Source organism: Simochromis diagramma, unplaced genomic scaffold, assembly GCF_900408965.1.
Source record: "Simochromis diagramma unplaced genomic scaffold, fSimDia1.1 OVJJ01000387.1, whole genome shotgun sequence".
Classification (NCBI taxonomy): domain Eukaryota; kingdom Metazoa; phylum Chordata; class Actinopteri; order Cichliformes; family Cichlidae; genus Simochromis; species Simochromis diagramma.
Window position 1 is genome coordinate 9,135,214 of NW_024387152.1, and position 14,448 is coordinate 9,149,661.

Genomic DNA, 14,448 nt, shown 5'->3' on the forward strand with positions numbered 1-14,448 from the left:
GGAACCAAACATTCGCTCCATCAATCTCTGAAAGGTGCTTGATGCATTACAGAGGCCAAACGGCATGCGGTTGAACTCAAATAACCCGGAAGGAGTGCAGAAAGCAGTTTTCTTCTTGTCTGGCTCAGCAACAGGGACTTGATTGTAGCCACTAGCCAAGTCCAAGGTGGAGGACCAACGTGCACCTGATATAATGTCCAAGGACCCCTCAATTCGGGACAAGGGAAAAGCATCCTTCCTAGTCTTTGAGTTCAAAAGACGGCAATCCACACAAAGCCTGATACTGGAGTCCTTCTTTCTTACTACCACAATTGGAGAGGCAAAAGGGCTACAACTATCTCTGATCACCTGACAGGGAGGGCGGACGCACCTGCATGGCATCCTTAATCACGCCCGCCTAGTTAAAAACACGGGGACTCAGGGGTTTGGGGGTGTTGTGGTGAGAGGTGATGTAAATAAAGATGGCTCTGAATGATACTCCGTGGTCCCGCCGTGCCTTATTCTCGCCACATCCACATATTTCTGAGTTGGGGCTGGGCTCCAAAGGATCTCTAACAACTAACACACCACGCTTCGGTATTTGCCTCCCTAACACCTGGCAATCAAGCTCCAGGTAGCCAACATAGGGAATATCTAGCCCATTAGCTGCCCGTAACCGCAGCCAATGGCATGCTTTCAGTTTCTCTCAGTTCTTAAAATGTTTGGCAAAAAAAAAACTCTGTGATGGCAGTGACCATGGACCCAGTGTCTAATAAACAGGAGACGTCTACCCCTCCCATATTAATAGTAACCTTTGGACAGGAGCCTACCAACTTGGGTGAGGGACCAGACTTTTGAGCATTACAACTGTTGGAGCCAGTTATGTCCTCATCTGATATGTGGCTCAGCATAACAGAGGGTGCTAGTTTTCCGTCTGCATGGAAAACGTGCCCTGACCAGATGAGCTCCTGCTGGGGACTGTAGACTCAAAGGCTACTACCCTCTCATTATTATTGCCCGTGAGACAGGACAAGCGCTGCGGGGAACTGTTTAAGAACAAATCGACATATTACACACATTAAAAAGGGACGGCAACTCACTCATAACCCCAAATGGGCAAGACACTATAGAAAAAGAGAGAAAACCTTCAGTGACGTCTTCACTTCGGCCCACCGCGGTGCATGCAAAATGCGGCAAGACAAAAAAAGGGATTTGTTTTCCACGCAGCACATTCACCGTCTGCAGCGATATATATACATATAAAAAAAAAAAGATAAAACACTGAAAACCATCAATATCTGCAGTGCCTACTGATACAGAAAAATAAAACAAGAAACAAACAAAATTGACAGTTGCAGCAGTCACAGTCTGTCGAATTACACCAGTTTAAAACAAATTAAAAACACACTGATGTGTCGGGTCCTTTGCCCGCAGCCAGAAATCAACTTGGCAAAGCAGCAGCTCGGTACTCTGTAAATAAAAGGCAGGAGATGACTTACGCTGGGCAGTAAAACACAGCAGGAGTATCCCTCGGTGAAGTCCACTACTCTCACAGGAACGCAGTGTTTCCTGCCTACAAGGGTGCAAATAACTGTAAATCTCTGCCAAGAGCCAGAACTCAAGTGGTACATTTTTGTATAACCTACCCTAACAGACGTTTAATGGGACCCGCATCAAGCTTTCATAGAAAGGAATTAAAAAACACTAACTTCCCCAGCTTGGACCAAGCACTCACAGCTTCAGGTTTGCTAGAGCAGTGGTCCCCAACCTTTTTTGGGCCACGGACCGGTTTATGCCCGACAATATTTTTCATGGACCGGCCTTTAAGGTGTCGCGGATAAATACAACAAAATAAAACTAGTACCGGTACCGAAAAAAAGAAACCGAGTAAACGATAAAAACGATAACAAAATAACGCTGAAAACCGATAGAAACCCTGAAAACTATACATTTCACACCTGAGCCTCAACTCTCGCGGCCCGGTACCAAACGACTCACGGACCGGTACCGGTCCAAGGCCCGGGGGTTGGGGACCGCTGTGCTAGAGAATAGCTAATTGCCCACACCTGAGCTTATGAAAGGGGCAAAGACCAGCTCCGCCCACCAGGGGCAGTTCCCAGACTCAGGTCTCACCTGTCACATTCGGTATGTAGAGATGGTTGAGACAACCTGCTAACGTTCAAGCTAAACATCAGGATGAGGATGAAAGGGGATTTAAATAATGAATGTTTCCTGGTTGTTGGTGTCAGACAGGCTGGTCTTAGTATTTCAGAAATTCTGATCTACTGGGATTTTCACAAATAACCACAGAAAATAGTCCTAAAAAGAAAAGAAAAAAAAACCCCAGTGAGCAGCAGTTCTCTGGGTGAAAAAGCCTTACTGATGCCAGAGGTGAGAAAAGAATGGCCAGACTGATTTGAGACAATAGGAAAGCAACAGTAACTTAAATAACCTCTCGTAACAATGAGGGGTTATTTAAGTTATTTAAGATGGTAGGGTCTGAATTTGGCATAAACAACATGAAAGCATGGATCCAGCCTACCTTGTATCACTAGCTGAGGAGGTGCTGGTATCAAGGTGTGGAGATATTTTCTTCCACCTCTTAGTACCAATTAAGCATTGTTTCAATGCCTTGACCAACCTGAGCGTTGTCGCTATTTTTTTTTTTTTTTATTAAATCTCTTTATCACTACTTTTGCCAGCTGCTTTCAGCAGGACAACACACCATGTCACAAAACTCAGATTATCTTAAACTGGCTTCTTGAACATGACAATGAATTCACCATACTCAAAAAGCTTCCACAGTCACCTGACCTCAGTCCAATCGAGGAGCTTTGTGATGTATTGGAATGAAAGATTTGCACCTTGGATGTGCAGCCGACAAGTCTGCAGCACCTTGTTATGTGTTGCAAAGAATTAATCCAGTTCTGAAGGTAAAAGTTCAACCTAGTGCCAGCAAGATGTACCTAAGTCTTGCGGAATCAGCCACATTCAAATTCAGCTCTTTACTTCATCATGTAAATCATGACTCATTTTTCATGGAATTGAAGCGCTGATTGAGTCCCTAAGGGGGTTGTTTGCTACAAAATACTGTGGACAACGCAAATACAAACACAACCTCTTCAGTTTGCTTGGGACTGAAATTCAAATATTAAACACAGCAAAACTGTGTGGTTGAGTGAGGCTAAAAATGGTGATCACATTTTTCCATCCACTGTATTTGTTTGGCAAAGATAAAATCTGATGAACTGAAGAGCAGCCACTCAGTCTGAACTGAAAAGTCAGCATTTGAATCCCACATGGAATCAGTAACCTCTTAGCACATATAGAAAACATAAACTCACGGCTATTTTGAATACTGTTGAATTTACAGCTGCTGAATGAATCAGCTTGTGTGGTGTGTCAGTCTTCCTGGAGTGCCTAGTTTGTGTGCACTTGTCACTGAGCTGGAATCCCCCCCTCAGGTTTTGATCCATATCTGTGACAGGTGTCAGTCAGTACTTCTCAGCACTCCCCAAGAATTTTCTTTTCTCTTGATTTTTTGTCATAACTGTTTTTCTGTCTCCACTAATGCTAACTAAGAACACAAGAGCTTTTTCTACATAAATAGAGCCAATAGGCATATCATAATATTCTTAAAACATATAGCACCCTTATGTTTTCTATAAAACTATACACTCCAAGTTTATATAACTGATAAGCAAGTTGAGTTAAGCTCAAATTATTCCCAACACTTTCTGCAGAAATTCATGTCATGGAAAATGGGTGACACAGACAATTGCCGATAGCACAAAAAATGAGTGAGGTGCCTTTTATATTAAAAAAAAACACCCAGCACCCAGATCACTATGGCCGTCTTCTTCTGTTTATCTACCACCACTATGTCCGGTTGGTTAGCCACCACCATTTTGTCCGTCTGTATCTGGAAGTCCCACAGGATCTTAGCTCGGTCATTCTCCACCACCCTTGGGGGCATCTCCCATTTTGACCTCGGGACTTCCAGGTTATACTCGGCACAGATGTTCCTGTACACTATGCCGGCCACTTGGTTATGGCGTTCCATGTATGCCTTGCCTGCTAGCATCTTGCACCCTGCTGTTATGTGCTGGATTGTCTCTGGGGCATCTTTACACAGCCTGCACCTGGGGTCTTGCCTGGTGTGATAGACCCCAGCCTCTATGGATCTTGTGCTCAGAGCTTGTTCTTGTGCTGCCATGATTAGTGCCTCTGTGCTGTCTTTCAGTCCAGCTTTGTCCAGCCACTGGTAGGATTTCTGGATATCAGCCACCTCCTCTATCTGCCGGTGGTACATACCGTGAAGGGGCCTGTCCTTCACTGATGGTTCCTCGTCTCCCTCCTCTTTCTTGGGTTTCTGCTGCCTGAGGTATTCACTGAGCACTCGGTCAGTTGGGGCCATCCTCCCAATGTATTCTTGGATGTTCGTTGTCTCATCCTGGACTGTGGTGCTGACACTCACCAGTCCCCGGCCCCCTTCCTTCCGCTTAGCGTACAGCCTCAGGGTGCTGGACTTGGGGTGAAACCCTCCATGCATGGTAAGGAGCTTTCTTGTCTTTATCTCAGTGGCTTCTATCTCCTCCTTTGGCCAGCCTATTACCCCAGCAGGGTACCTGATCACGGGCAGGGCGTACGTGTTGATGGCCCGGATCTTGTTCTTACCATTCAGCTGACTCCTCAGGACTTGCCTGACCCTCTGCAGGTACTTGGTGGTTGCAGCTTTTCTAGCGGCCTCTTCATGGTTCCCATTCGCCTGCGGGATCCCCAGGTACTTGTAACTGTCCTCTATGTCTGCAATGTTGCCTTCTGGTAGTTCAATCCCCTCAGTTCTGACTACCTTCCCTCTCTTTGTTACCATCCGACTACACTTCTCCAGTCCGAACGACATTCCAATGTCATTGCTGTATAGCCTGGTAGTGTGGATCAGTGAATCGATGTCTCGTTCACTCTTGGCATACAGCTTGATGTCATCCATGTACAGGAGGTGGCTGACAACTGCTCCGTTCCGTAGTCGGTATCCATAGCCAGTCTTGTTAATGATCTCACTGAGGGGGTTCAGGCCTATGCAGAACAGCAGTGGGGACAGAGCATCTCCTTGGTAGATCCCGCACTTGATGGTGACTTGTGCTATGGGCTTGGAGTTGGCCTCTAGTGTTGTGCGCCACATCCCCATTGAGTTCCTGATGAAGGCTCTTAGGGTCCCATTGATCTTGTACAATTCTAGGCATTCCAGTATCCAGCTGTGGGGCATTGAGTCATAGGCCTTCTTGTAATCAATCCAGGCAGTGCACAGGTTGGTCAGTCTGGTCTTGCAGTCTCGGCTGACTGTTCTGTCTACCAGTAGCTGGTGTTTTGCGCCTCTGGTATTCTTGCCAATTCCTTTCTGTGTCCCGCTCATGTATTGACCCATGTGCCTGTTCATCTTAGCCGATATGATGCCTGACAGGAGCTTCCATGTAGTACTGAGGCAGGTTATTGGTCGGTAGTTGGAGGGGACCGGTCCCTTCTTGGGGTCCTTGGGGATCAGGACCGTCCGACCTTCGGTTAGCCATTCCGGGTGTCTCGTTAACTAGCAGCTGGTTCATTTGTGCTGCCGACGCTCGTGGAGTGCAGTCAGCTTCTTCAGCCAGTAGGCGTGAACCATGTCGGGCCCTGGTGCTGTCCAACTCTTCATACTGGAGACCCTTTCTTGGATATCGCCCTGTGATGATGGTTACTGGACCTGTTCAGGGAGGTCGCTGTGGTCTGCCCTCAGATCCACTAGCCACTGAGCATTGCCGTTATGGGTTGCGTCCTTCTCCATATGCTCTTCCAGTATTGCTCCGTCTCCAGCCTTAAGGTATGGACAGCTTGCTGTATTTCTTATGCACCTTCTTTGTCACACCTTTCTGCAACTCCGTTAGTTGGCTAACCTCCCTAACCTTAGTGTCGGTAATCGTGGTTGTAGGTATTGTCCGTAGTGCTGCATTAACATCATCTAGCAGACCTTCTGAGGGTACTTCACGTAATCTTGGTAACCGGCTGCAGGGGATCCAGGTTTCAAACTTGGCCATGATCCTATCTTTCAGGTTAGTTCCTCTCGCACTCAACGATCCTTCTCCTATCGCACTTGGGGCTATGTACCCAATCTCGGGTGGGGGTGATGATATCTCCCCCCCTATATATATATATATATATATATATATATATACATATATATATATATATATATATATATATACATATATATACACTGCATTTTTTCACAATAATAAAAATGCTGTGGGCCTTAACTGTCAGTCACAAGTTGACGCCACGAGAGAAACTCACTGCTATCATGACACGCTTCCTGTGTAGTTTATGCTTGCTACTATTATCTGCGAATGAGAACACATGTAAGCAAATCTCAGGGCAATAAGAAGAAGCCTCAAAGCCCTTCCTTTTGGAAAAAAAAAAGTTATACATTAAAGAGGCCTCTGCACATTAGAAAAAAGGATCAGGATTTTTCAGATCTGAGTACCACTGCTGGCCTCCACAAACATCCCAAAAGTCCAAAAGACCACAGCAACGAAACGCATGAATAGTTCATATAAGGCCTACTGCCTCACTGGTTTCACAAAAACCTGTGCAAAGACCCATATTTTCATACTAAAATCTATCAATCAGAAAAAGAAAAATACAAACAAAGAGTCGTGATCAGTTATGCATGCATAGCCAGAGCATTGGCAGCCATCTAGGCTAGCTGGTGGTGGGCTTTAGCTTCATATACATACAAACATGAACAGTATCAATATTCCCATCAAAGTTTTGGCAAAAGTGAGATAAAGCATATTTCCCAAAGTTTGTTTGGGAGCCACATCACTAAAGCAGATAAACAAAAATGTCTAAGAGTAACTGCTTGCAGACATGCAGCACCGTGCTTCTGTGATATCTGATTTCTGTTGGGGGGAGGATTTGATTTGCCCCAATGATCAACTAGAGACCATCACAAGTGTTTTATGTGACACTGTTTTGCATCCACACTGCTGCACCGCATGCCAACATATTACATTTGCTGGATTTTAAGGATGAAGTAAAAAACAACTACAAATGAGAATAAACTCATACACTGTTGTTGTTGTTGTTGCTCCTCCTCCTTGACTGCAGCACACAGCTGCACAAATGTACAAATTTGTACTTTATGAACAATGTGGTCTTATTTCAGCTTCAAAGAAAAGTAGCCTCAAAGTCTTTTTCAGTGTATTCAATAAAGACATGCGTAAAATGTGATCACATAACTTGGTAAGATAAATCTGTTGTTTCAGGTTAAAGTTCCCAAAAGTAAATTTTGCAATATTTTAAATTTTAACTTAGAAGCTAAATAACTTAAAAGTAAAACAGCATGAAAGCAATGGAAGTGCACTCTGTGGCACTGAGTAAACAGGGAGGTGACCTAGTCTATTTTACCATCCCAGAATTCAAAAGCCCAAACTAATACAAAGTATTTGTCCTTCCATTTGTTTAAGCCTCCTCTTCCATGTTGTAATGAAAAAGTAACCTTCAGAGGCTATGACTCATCAGTATGTGGTTTTCAGTGCAGCAGCGGTGGCTCAGTATGTACACAATTTGACTTTTCAAACAAGCACGTTTCTGTGTTTCAAGGTTACATTGACAACTATGTGTGCAGCTGGGCATTCTTTTTATCCCAGCATGGTTTAAAATGAGGAAACATCAGACAAGCATTTTGGGAAGTAACAAAATGCATAAACAATTACTCTAGCTGTACTGATGAATGTGACATGGATGTACAATAAGAATGCACATTTGTGAGCTGAAATTCCACTGGGTCTCACGAATTTCCCCTTTCCCCCTTTCGATTTATGCGATGTAGCTGCCTGTTGTTTGGCCTTATTAACTGCACCACTAACTAACCCATTTACCAATGTTCTTGATCAAAGAACGTGTTCATTGTTTCATATTGCTCACACAATGCACTTTTAGTATTCTATTTGAAGGAAATGCCACTGTTGAAAAAGTTCGATAAAACAGATTTGCAGTAGATAAATGAGACTAAGCAGGGGATTAAGAACAGTGTGATTACCCCCTAAATTACACAGATTTTAAGAGCCAAGCAAAGTTTGAGATATAAGAAAAAGGAGGTCAGTGAGAGACTGTATGAATCTTAGAAAATGGAGAAAGAATAAAATTAATATCACTGAATGTCAATTTCTTTCACTTGTGGTTTATGACTCAGTGTGACTTATTAGCTGATTAACATTGGGATGACTCTGCCCTTGTAATGTAGTATCTAATTTCACACTTACAAGGCATACATTACAGTAATCTATTAGAAAACATTCATGACAAGGTGACAAACATTTTTCACCTCCACTGTTCTCAGTATTTTATTCAGCATTGCTATTCGGGACTGCAGACTATGATTCGAAGTATCCTTCTGATCTAATACTCTTTTCAGCATCACCAAAGACCACCAAGGATAAAATGTTTGATTTTAAAATGTTGTCTTTAATGTTTCTAGGGGAAAAAGTAGACAGTGTGATGGTAGGGACGCAGGAATGTTTACAGAACACTTGGTAAAACACAAAATTAATAGAACCTGGCAGCATGATTACTATATAACTCTGCTCACCCAATTCAATTCCCAAACTGGAGATAACAGGATAATGGATAGATGTGTCTTCTGTGCAGTGTCCATGGGCTGATGCTGCTTTTATTTTCTATGCACACGGCAGATATGCGGCCTTATTCAGGCCTGTTATTTTTGCTGTCAGATGTGAGTGAGGATGAGGGGAGATGAAAAAAGGCCGATACGCAGCAGGGAGACTGAAAAAACGGAATACTCTTACCAAGATAGATAAAAGAAAGAGATCATTCACTGAAGTAAACTTTACTATCTTGTGTTGCGTGGGTGTTTTTCTTCTTTTGGCCAATGAAATAAACAGATGTCAGTGTTTTGTTTTACTTTTTTTTTATTGGATTTTTTTTTTTTTGTTGTTTATCCTGGAGGATGTTTATGCTGCTGCCAGTGAGTAGCAATGGCAAGGCTTTAGGTGATGGAACTAAGTCTTAGTAAAACAGACAACACTTTAGAGGCTTGTGTTGTTTCAGGCTGCCTCTTGCCTCAATCTGCATAGGCAACGGGGTTAATTAGGAAACCCACTTTACTGATGTGTTTCAAAGGATGAAATTAAAAATTAACTGACAGCCCTTTCACGCCAGCGGGAAACCATGGTGGATAAACAAGGAGAACACCCTGCCCTGGTTAGAAGCTCTCAGTGAAAGTATTCTGGCTGTTCCCATGACATAACAAGGAACAGAAGTACTACAGCACAGATGTTATGATCAAAGTGGATTGTGTTCCCCCTATGACGTATGTATGCCTTAAAAACGTTCTCCTCCAAACTTTTTTAAAGTTTTCTCTTTGATGACCGAGAAAGGTCCGGCGTAAATTCAAAACCAGAAAAAGTAAGAAAAGAATGAACCAGTGTTTGTCTGAGTAGATACATGTAAAGGTAGACTAAATCCTCTTTGTTTATTTAGGCATTTTTACAAGATGTGTAACGCCACAGTCAGCGCTCGTCTGAAATGTCTTGACGAGTTCCGGATATGAGCCTTTCCTTGGTACAAAATGTTTGTTCAGGATTAGCAGTGAGCAAGAAGGGAAGATGCAAAGATAGAAGATATTACAAAGATATTACAAAACACGAGTGCAGAAGCACTGAGATGTTGTTAAACGTATTAGAGATGGTGAAATGCAAATTGAAATGTAGATTGCAGACGGCAGATCTTCAGGAAAGATTGCTTAATTTTATGGAGGGATATTGTTGCACTGTTTATCTAATAAACTCAGTGTGATTGCGGCTAATTGAAGGGGAATGGCGTTATTGATTTTATGGACATAATCTGGAGGGTCTTATAATGGAAAGGGTGATTTGGAATTCTAATAGCTTTGGATTACTTTGTGATTATATGGTCATTTGGAATTCTCTAGCTGAAAGCGTGAAAATAATATCAAACTAGGAAATGAAAGTCATGCCTTACAAAGATGCAGTATTCAGGCACGGTTCTCTATTGTAAGGATTCAATGTGCAAGGCCATCCTGATAAATATATGTCAAATTACAGCATATTTATGTTTTTTTTAAGCCTGCTTTGGTTTCTTTTTGTAAAAAATATCTGAGTCTTGACATGATAAATGATGTCTGACTTGATAGATTTGCCACTGTGAATTCAGCAGCATTCTTCAATGGAAACAGGTAGTACGCTTTATGATGCTGATGCCTTGTAATATGACCTACAATATGGTTTCATTATTTAAATTCAAATTATTGTTGAAAGTAATGATTAATTCAGCTTTAATAAATATCTTAGGCTATAGCCAGAATGGGAACTTGCAGCTCTGGAAAAAGGGTTCATTTTGTCATATTAGAAGGATCCTCCTCCTACCTCTTTAATTTTAGTTTTAGAAAGAAATGGTCAAAACAAGATACATCAATAGTACATGGAAGACTAAATAATGCTTATATGTTATAAAATACTGGACATTTTTGTAGACATTTAAAAGCAGGATCAAAAGTATTCTGAAACTATCCTAATTTGCAGAATTCAAAGTACCAGAAACTGGATACTGAAACAGAAATCTATATCTACCAGTTTGTTAATTTATAAAAATAAGATGCTTCCATTTCAAAATTAGCCAAAACACCAAGAGCTGCACAGTGTAAAGGCTTTTTTTTTTTTTTTAATGTATGTGTGTCTCTCTGGAAACGGCATGGCAAATCAGATCAATGCGGGACAGCTGAAGCAGGATCGATATGTTTTTGATGTAAGGGCGAACTCTTGTGTTAAAAATTGCTAGGAACTGTGTGGGATCTTGTAGGTTGAGGGCAGATGTTCTCAGGATAAATCTGGAGGTCTGCACTATTACAAACTGTTCCAGTATATAAACCTGAAGTCTGTGTATGACAGCTGACCTGTAAGAAGACGTTCTTCTCATGTCCTGTCCTGTAAGTGTGTGCAGTGTAGAGAAGTGCTGCTAAAAAATCAAATAATTAGCACAGGTGTAATTTAGTTAACTGTAATGTTTATGTTCAAGTGATTCATTCTCACCCTCCAAGATGCTGCTGTTTGTGTGATACCTCACATGTAAACTATATTTGCTTGTGAAGGTGTTGAGTTATTGGTAGATTTAAAGTTAATTCACAGTAAAATAATAAAATCTTGTGAAAAAAACAGAAGCCTTGACTTTGATTATGCTGTCATAAGAACTTTATGTTTCTAGTGCTTCCTTATCTGTCTCTGGTACTGCGCGTTTCTTCCCCCCTCGGAGAGCTTTTTTTCTAGTGTCATATGTTAGATTTGTATTGTTGATTGTCATTTATGCTTAGAAATATCTACTCATATATGCTTAAAGTTTTATAATCAATGTCATGTTGGTAGAGGTTTGATCTTTAGTAGTCTGTGGAGACTCTGTGTGCCTCCCAGAGCACTCTGGCATGCACACACAACATAAGAGAGGTTATATCTGCTCTTACTGATTTAGGCTATAGGAGGACACCTACTCTGTATCTGGTTAAGTATAAGAGCCTTTTGTTTAGATGGACCGCTAGACTCCTGGCACCAGCTTTGGGGAGTCTTCACGGGGTCACATCTTGACCACACACACACACACACACACACACACACACGGTATTCTTTGTCCACATGTATACCTATATGAAACGCCATATGTTAATGAACCTATGCATATTCATGTAACCACAATAAAAGGAGTGCTCTGGGGAACCTGGCTGAGAGTCTGACGGAGGTCAAGTGAGTGGAACGACACTTGGCTCCAGGCAGGCCTCCCTCATGCATGAGTAACACCAAGAACTTTGCCTACTTGTGTCTTGTTTTTGCTATGTAGTAAATTGTCCTTAACGTTCCAGCGAATAGGTTTATGCTACAAACCTATCATCATATACGTCCTCTGTTTTCTGCTCTCTTCCCTTTGCTGTCCTGGTTATAAAAAAAAAAGGACAGAATAAGCATATGCCAAGAAAAACTAGCCAGATGTTTCACATTTGGATGTGATGATTAAATTACAAGCATGTTAATTATCCACTTATCCATTATTTGAACATAGCTACGAATATAAAATCATAAAAATCTTCTTGGGGATTAGCCAGGTGTGCCTTGGAATTAGTCGTGTTAAAATGATTTAACATGTGAAGGTGTCATAAGTGGTTTGCCTTCTGACAGGAAAGTTTTAAAAAATGACTGAGCTGGCTAACTAGCTAACGAGCCACATTCTTTACCTACCTGAGTTTGTAAGAGCCGATCCTTTACATGAAGGCATCCTTTGCTCATTCATCCTTTGCATGAAGGACCGTTTCCATAGGTCCTTCCTCCCTGCAGCTGTCAGACTGCACAATCAAAACTGCTCCCAACAAACACAGATGTTTACATCAGCGCTGTAATTTGCACTAATCAACCAAACAACTACTACTTTTATAACTTGCACATTACTTTTCTCAGTTTATATATACTAACTTATTGGAAGTCACATGTCTACTTTTAATGCACAGGTATGATACACAATCTATACTTTTCAAGTTATTCTAGATATTCTTACTTTTTAAACATCTTTCAGTATCCTGCTCTGTTTGCGCACTACAATCTGGGTTTGCCACTTATCTGTACTTCAATTTTAATAACTATACAGTACTGTTTTGGTAACTATTGTCCATGATGTAAATATGCAAAAAAAAATTGTGTGCTTGTGTTCTATGTCCTGTTCTGTATGTATATGTGTCTTTTTGCTGCTGTTACAACCAAATTTCCCCTTGTGGGACAATTAAAGTCTTATTCTATTCTATTCTATTCTATTCTAGTGAATCAGAAGACCAAACTCTCATCGAGTGAGAGCCGTCTCCCCACTTTTTTTTTTAAACGAGGTTTGTTGTGTTGCCACAATATTTAACTGTCTTCCCACATACATCGCACACAGCATCATTTCCATGCTTAACGTAAACACAGTTATGATCTGTGACCCAAGTCAAGACTGCGTGTTTTGTGGTCTAATGTTTTTGTGTCTCAGGTTCCTCTCGTGCTCACACTGTTGTGGAGCCATAGCACGCATATAAATGAGAGGCAGAAAGCGATTGTAGTTGCTATTAACAGGGTATTGTCGACTATCGCGCTAATTGCTGAGTTTACTTATGACTACTTATGATTAAAAACAAATTTAATCAAATTAAATATTAATATTTCCATATGGGAATTGATCCTACAGCATGAAACACTGGTATTGGAAGTATCGATATTTCAGGGTTGCTCCGCACATCACTACCCCTCAGGAGGAGAGTGCAAGTGAGTCGCATAAAGCACATAAATATGACTGACACCCGTAAACGAAGCCGCATCTGGCAGCAATTTAAAGAAGAAGCAGAAACCGGGTCATCCAACCTGAGGCATTTGATTTTTCTGAATGTCAACCTGCACTGAGGACAGACTGTTTGGCTACTGCGTTTGGTTCTGTTTCTGTTCTGTGGATTTGTTTGCAGTGTTTTGTTTTAGTGTTGAATTAAAATTAAAAGTTTGATTAAAATATTAAAATACTTTGCCAAGTAAGGCTAAAATATGAGGCTACAGATGATAAAAAAATTAAGAGCCACTTGGGAGCCAGCTCTTCTTTTGGAGCCGTACCACAATAGCCGGCTCTCTGAAAAGAGCCGAACTTCCCATCACTAACTGGCAGACTTGTACTCATTCACTACTACAGCAACGGAATAACACTCCATCTCCTTTAGCCTCACCTGTACCACTCTGCCTCCATCTTCCTTTTTCTTTCTCAGTAGTATCTAAAACTATCCATAAAACAGAATTTTCAAATATCTTCACTTAACTTGAGTATTTGTTTTTCTGGCAACTTTTGGCTTTTACTCTGTACATTTGAAAACAAACATCTCCAGATTCTCCTCACCTTTCCAAAACAGGTTCATTACTTTCTTTATCAGACATTTGAGAGGGAGTTATAATCTCCTTTCTCTGCAAACCTTTAAACATCAAAGTGATTTGAACCTAAATGGAGGGAATACAAATTTAAGACAGTCAAGTTGGTGTAACAGTCCTAAACGAACATGATGGGAATAAATAGTCAAAAACATATATTTGATTCTAATGTACTATCTACTAAAATGATCCAAAAGTTGTTTTTGTCCTTAAGTTGTGGTCTCAGTACTTTAGAACCTATCTAGCGCTGCAGAAAAGGATCAAGCATGTATAAAGTATGTGAAAAGGTTTGAAAATGGCAGGTAATTTCAAATGCAGCTGCAGTTTAGTGCTCGATAAACTGATTAGTTCTAAGTACTGTGGTGAGGTTTATAATATTGCACTGGTTTTGGACTGCTACAGAGTAACTATGGAGTTCATGGTCAGTGCTAGTTTATATCAGGGGTAGCAGACATCAATTTGAACTTAATGACGGTGCTGATAG